Source organism: Garra rufa, chromosome 4 (assembly GCF_049309525.1).
Source record: "Garra rufa chromosome 4, GarRuf1.0, whole genome shotgun sequence".
In the NCBI taxonomy this organism is placed as follows: Eukaryota; Metazoa; Chordata; class Actinopteri; order Cypriniformes; family Cyprinidae; genus Garra; species Garra rufa.
In genome coordinates this window covers 32054541-32060429 of record NC_133364.1, presented here as the reverse complement: position 1 = coordinate 32060429, position 5889 = coordinate 32054541, and the positions used below count along the sequence as shown (strand labels likewise).

At 36.5% G+C, this 5889-nt stretch overlaps 1 pseudogene; it reads left to right on the top strand.

Annotated features, from left to right (window-relative positions):
- Positions 1 to 1200: 1200 nt before the first annotated feature.
- On the top strand, positions 1201 to 4634 carry LOC141332883 (E3 SUMO-protein ligase KIAA1586-like; annotated as a pseudogene).
- Positions 4635 to 5889: the final 1255 nt, after the last annotated feature.

Sequence of the window (5889 nt, the reverse complement as noted above, 5' to 3'; positions counted from 1 at the left end):
GAAATTATGTTTGTGAATCAATTTCCAATAATTGAAATCTAACCCTGCTGAAAAAGCCAGCATATTCTGGTTAGCAGGGTGCGAATTACGGGGGGGTTTGGGGGGGTCTGACCCCCCTAATTAATGCTTTATCCCCCCTGAAGGACATAAATACAAGATTTAGGGGGGGTCTTCCTTTTAAATAGTGGTAAATAGTTCGCACTGATCTTTATCTTAAATATTCCTCATAGTAAAAATAGTAAATTAGTATAAATATAAAATTAACCTGTGACCACCCCTATAATGGTTCATACCAATCGCCCCAGCAGCCTAAGCGGGAAAATTCAGTCTGCTGAATAGGAAGCCTACCGATAGACGCGGTGAGTGTTCAAGACACCTTTTCTTGTAATACGAATTTATATACTATATATTATAAACTTTTCAAACATTGCCTAAAAGTAAAGTAAAATTAGACAACCCATCAGTCACTCATGTTTTGTATTTGTAATAGACGTCTATGCTCGGAAGTTAAACAGTGAAAGCATGGGCGTCGGAAGCAAAATAAATGTGGGTGGGTCCTCCCCCAGAAAAAAAATTACTCTAGTATATGTCATTTTCTGTAGTCTGGTGCCTTTTATTTAATGTTTTTACACAATGCAAATAGGCTATATTTACAAATATTACAAAAGACAGATACTGAAGAGCCTTTTCAGAGGCGTAAGTGATAATACGAGTAACATATCTTTTTTGACGCGGGAGACCCGAGTTCACGTCCGCCTTTTGGTGGATCATTTTCGAAATCGTCTCCCTTTTCACTTATATCACATCGGAAAGGCATTTGTTTTCAATAAAAATTAATTAAATAATCGAAAAGTTGAAAAAAAGTATCAGCTAGGGTGAGGTGTATCTGAGCAGAAGTTACGCTGCTTTGTTTACTTTGCTGTGTCTCGGGAGTGCTGCAGGCACGAGTGACTAGTGAAAACCCGGAATGAGTTTAATTGATATGGACTCTCTCTGAATAGGCCAAGTGGAATGAATTTGAGGAAACCACAGCATGTAATTTTAAGGCTGTATCTAAATGGAGTTTAATTTATTAAGGCATACCTCATACAATGGTTTGACTGAGTCTGACGGCGCTCTGAAAAGTGCAAAGACATACTCGCTGAGACGGTAAAAGTGGGTGGGTCCAATATCATTGGTCTTCAAAAGTGGGTGCGTACAATGGTTCCGACGCCCATGAGTGAAAGAGTAAACGCGATCTTTCATAATCATCAATTTATCAGTCAAATAGGGATGTGAACTTCTTACCCAGCGTTTCCCATACACTGTTACCGTTAGGCGAAATTCGCCGAAACTTGGTCATTTTTTCGAAAAACGTGTCTTCAGACGTTACTGTTGGTCAGAATCAGGTCACTATTCCCCAAAACACTGAAAACCTAATAGTTTTTAAGTTGCTCTCTTTCAAATTCTCTCATAATGAGTAATGCATGAACATAATGTATACAAAAAGATTCATGGTGCAGTGTAGTTATGATGCAAAGTCTGGGCTTTTTTACTTTTCTTTTTATGTTTCTATAATCAAAATAGTGATTTTATTGGCAATTTCATGTCATTTTAATTGTAAAAATCTATATTAAAGTAGTTAATATAGAAATCATCCACTCAAACAGCTCTACAGTTGTCCAGAATTTGTCTCCTTACTGTTTAGGAACCAGTTCATTATATAAAAATTAATAATCTCTATAAAAAAATCTATATTAGATTAAAAAAATATTTATTTTCTAAATTATTTGATTACAGTGTAAGACAAAAATCTTCAGTGCTGTATTTTTCCCCATCTAATTTAAAATTGTAATAAATTGTAAATACAGTTAAAAGTAAATACATTGGTCTTTTCATATAAGAGACTTTTTTTTCATCTGTTTTGTAGAGTCCAGACATGAGCAAGAGAAAGGCAACAGATATAAGGCAGTTTTTATCGAAGAAAAGACAAGTAAGTTGAAGAGTAGTTTAGAAAGCACACAATACTTTAAGACAGGGGTGTCAAATTCAGTTCCTGGAAGGCCAGAGCCCTGCAGAGTTTAGTTTCCAACCCTGCTCCAACACACATACTGTACTATGCCACATTAATTAAGCATGAAGAACTTGATTTGTATCAGGTGTGTTTAATTGTTGCATCTAAACTCTGCAGGGCTCTGGCCTTCCAGGAATTAAGTTTGACACCCCGGCTTTAAGACATTTATGGCACTATTTGCCACATACAGATTTAACATTTAAAGTGTTGTGTTTATGTGCTGTTAAGGAAACAGAGGGAGATAATGCCAGGCAGTTGGAGAAAACAGATTGCATTGAGGTGAGGAAGAAGAGAGAAAAAAATAATGAATATAACAAAATTGAAATGATACACAGCAGTCATGCCTTAGTGTCATCTTTCATAGGAAAAATATTGTTTTGGTATTGGACATGTCAGACCTTAAAGCTGTAATTTTTCAAATGGTGTATTTAGGGAACAGAAAATGAGACACAGGTGACGTCCAGCACATCAGAAATGATATTGGATTTAGAGGTGAGCAAGAAATGTGAAAGGACACTCATGTGAAAAAGGATATATATGTGTCATGTGTGTCTTGAGCTTGTATATCAACATCTTTTTGAAGGTTGGTGAAGGTCCGCCTCAAACATCACATGACTCAGATGTGCCTGATTGCTGGTCTAAAGAGCAATGGCGGGGATGGAAGGAAAGAAATCCCTAGTTGTACGTAAAGGATGGATGCATTGGGTGCAGCACATGTAGAGATGCCAAGACATTGTTACTCTCTGACAAAAGAGCTGGACTACATCTTTCTGATGAGTGGATCAATGGAACAGTGAGCAGTAATAGCAAAAAGACACTGGCAAAGAAAATTTACAAACACAGGCAGAGTACATCGCATCTGAGAGCTATTGAAATAGCTGACCTGAAACAGAAAAAAATGCTTCCTAACAAAATAATGGAAAGTAATGCCCACTTAGTCCATGAAACAACAAACTCTTTTAGGACTGCATACACAATTGCTAAAGAAAGGCTGTCATTTAAAAAGATGACTCCTCTGCTAAAGCTCCAAGAACTGAATGGGGCTGCTGTAGGTAAAGTTCACAGATCAGATCACTCATGTGCTGAAATAATAGAACACATTTCAAAGGAAATGAAGAGAAAAGTTATATCTCACATAAAAGCAAAGAACTCCCGTGTGAGCATAACAATCGATGAGAGCACTGTATTTGGTATCGCTTACTTAATAGTATTTATCAGATGTGACGTCACTGGAGAAGGTGATGTTGAAAACTTTTTTTTGGATTTAGTTGAATTAAAAGAAGGAACCAATGCAGATTCCATATACAAAGCTTTAAGAGAGAGTTTGGATGAAGCTGGTTTGGACGAGAAATTTCTGCAACAAAATCTCATCAGTGTTGCTTATGATGGTGCATCTGTTCTTACAGGACAAAAAAATGGGGTGATTACAAAATTAAAACAAGATTTTCCCAGAGTGAAATCCATACATTGTCTAGCTCACCGGTTGGAGTTAGCAGTACATGATTCATTGAAAACTGTGTCTGGCTGCAGCCAGTTTGAAGTGTTCATCATGAAACTGTACAGCTTATTTCATCAGTCACACAAGAATGCAAGATTACTGCATGAAGCAGCAGATGAACTGAACATTCAAATGCTGAAGATTGGCAGAGTCTTCACCATCAGATGGGTTGCCAGTAGCTTCAACACAATAAAAGCCGTGTGGAAAAGTTTTCCTGCATTAGCAAAACATTTCAAAACAGAGAGTGAAGAATCTTCACGCCCCGATGTTGAAAGAAAAAAATACAAAGGGCTTTTAAAACACCTCACAAATTCAGGCTTTCTGTCTGATTTGGCATGCATGAAGGGTGTTCTTCGGGAACTCCAGGTTCTCTCACTGAAATTGCAGAAAAGAGAAACCACACTTGTAGACAGCAGTCGCTACATAGAGCAGACAATTGAAGTTCTCCAAGCACTGAAACTCCAAGTAGGAAAATCTTCTAGAAAGGCTGAACAAAGTATCTCATCTGGCCAGTTTAAAGGTGTCGACATCACTGTTGAAAAAGAGGGGAAGATAAATAGGCCTCAGTTTATTCAAGCAGTAATTGACAACTTAAAAAGGCGTCTACCAAGTGACGACCTTGTTGAATTACTAAAGCCCCTTGAGATGTCAAACTGGCCCAAGCAGAGAGAACAACTTGTCCTGTTTGGTGAACCTGAAGTGCACAAGCTGGCCAAGCTTCTTGGTGAATCTCCCAGACAAGCAATAGATGAATTCAGAGACTTTAAATTGCAGGGGACACTAAAGGGTGAAACCCTCAAGAAACTTGTAACTGCAAGCAAAACCCACTTAGCTACCTCTGCAGAATGTGAGAGAGGTTTCTCAGCATTAAATGACACAGACACCAAGTCTCGTAACAGGCTTCAGTCAAAAAGCTTGTCTTCTCTTTTGTTTGTTGACATCAATGGTCCTCCTACAGAGCTCTTCGACCCAGCACCATTTGTGATGTCCTGGATTAATAGTGGCCATCGTCTATCCACATCATGGCTCACAGGGAGACAAGCTGGAGAGAGAGAACCTAAACATCTGTGGTCCATATTTTAGGATAAACACATGAAATTGTAATTGTTGTAATAGTGAACTACCACTGTTATCATTCCTCATATGTTCTATATGTTATGATGACAGTATGACTGCTGGTTGGGCTACATACAGTACATGAGTACAATGCTTTGAATAGGGTTAAAATTGTAATTTTAAAAGCTGTTCAGTACATTTAATACTGCACAATTTTGTAATGGTTTATCAAACATGTATTTTTGATTAATAAATGAGATGTAATATAATTAAACACGAATTTGGTTCACTGAAGCGTACATATGTACAAAAACAACTATAAAAAGCTGACCCCCCCGATTGTCAAGGTATAATTCGCACACTGCTGGTTAGGTATGTTTTGGTGCTGGGATGCTGGTTTTAGCTGGTTAATGCTGGTCCTTTGCTGGTTTATGCTGGTCCTTTGCTGGTTTATGCTGGCCCTTTGCTGGTTTATGTAGGTCCTTGACCAGCAACATGACCAGCATAAACCAGCAAAGGACCAGAATTAACCGGCTAAAACCAGCATCCCAGCACCAAAACATAACTAACCAGAATGGTCATTATCTTAATAGGTCATTAATATTATAATGACATACATACATACATACATACATACATACAATAGCACAGATTATATATTGCTTATTTTAATAAAGATAATCCGGGAAATGTAAATCACATTTCATTTACATTTACATTTACATTTACAATAAATTATTTTAACTATTAATCAAAGATTTTCATTTAGACAGTCAATAAACTGTTTTAAAATTAGTGAATGTAATCTTTTTTTACAGTCATGGAGATTTAAAGAAATACACTTTAACCCAAAAATGTGTAACTTTGACTTGTCTTCATGTTCTGGGGAGAAAATGTGTTAAGATTAATACACTGACATGCGGTTTTACTTTAAATTTATACACTACATAGTTAAAGCTCTTCAATAAAAAATAAATTTGTGAATAAAATTCCTGCCTAACAAAAGTATATTATTAATATTATAATGTTTTATAATTGCACTTTTTCTAGTAAACGTTAGAATATTTGCAAGCAAAAAAAAAAAAAAAAGCTCTGTATTATCTGCAGATGTGTTACAAAATGTACATAGAATAATGTCATAATTAAATCTTACCCTTAGTAACTCTTCAGAAGCATAAATATCATATACAATTTTAAAGCGAGTTTCTTTATTTTTAGGATGAACTGTAACTTTAGCTAACAAGACTTTTATTTTGCTCCGAGGTGTGGTGTCATAAAGCTG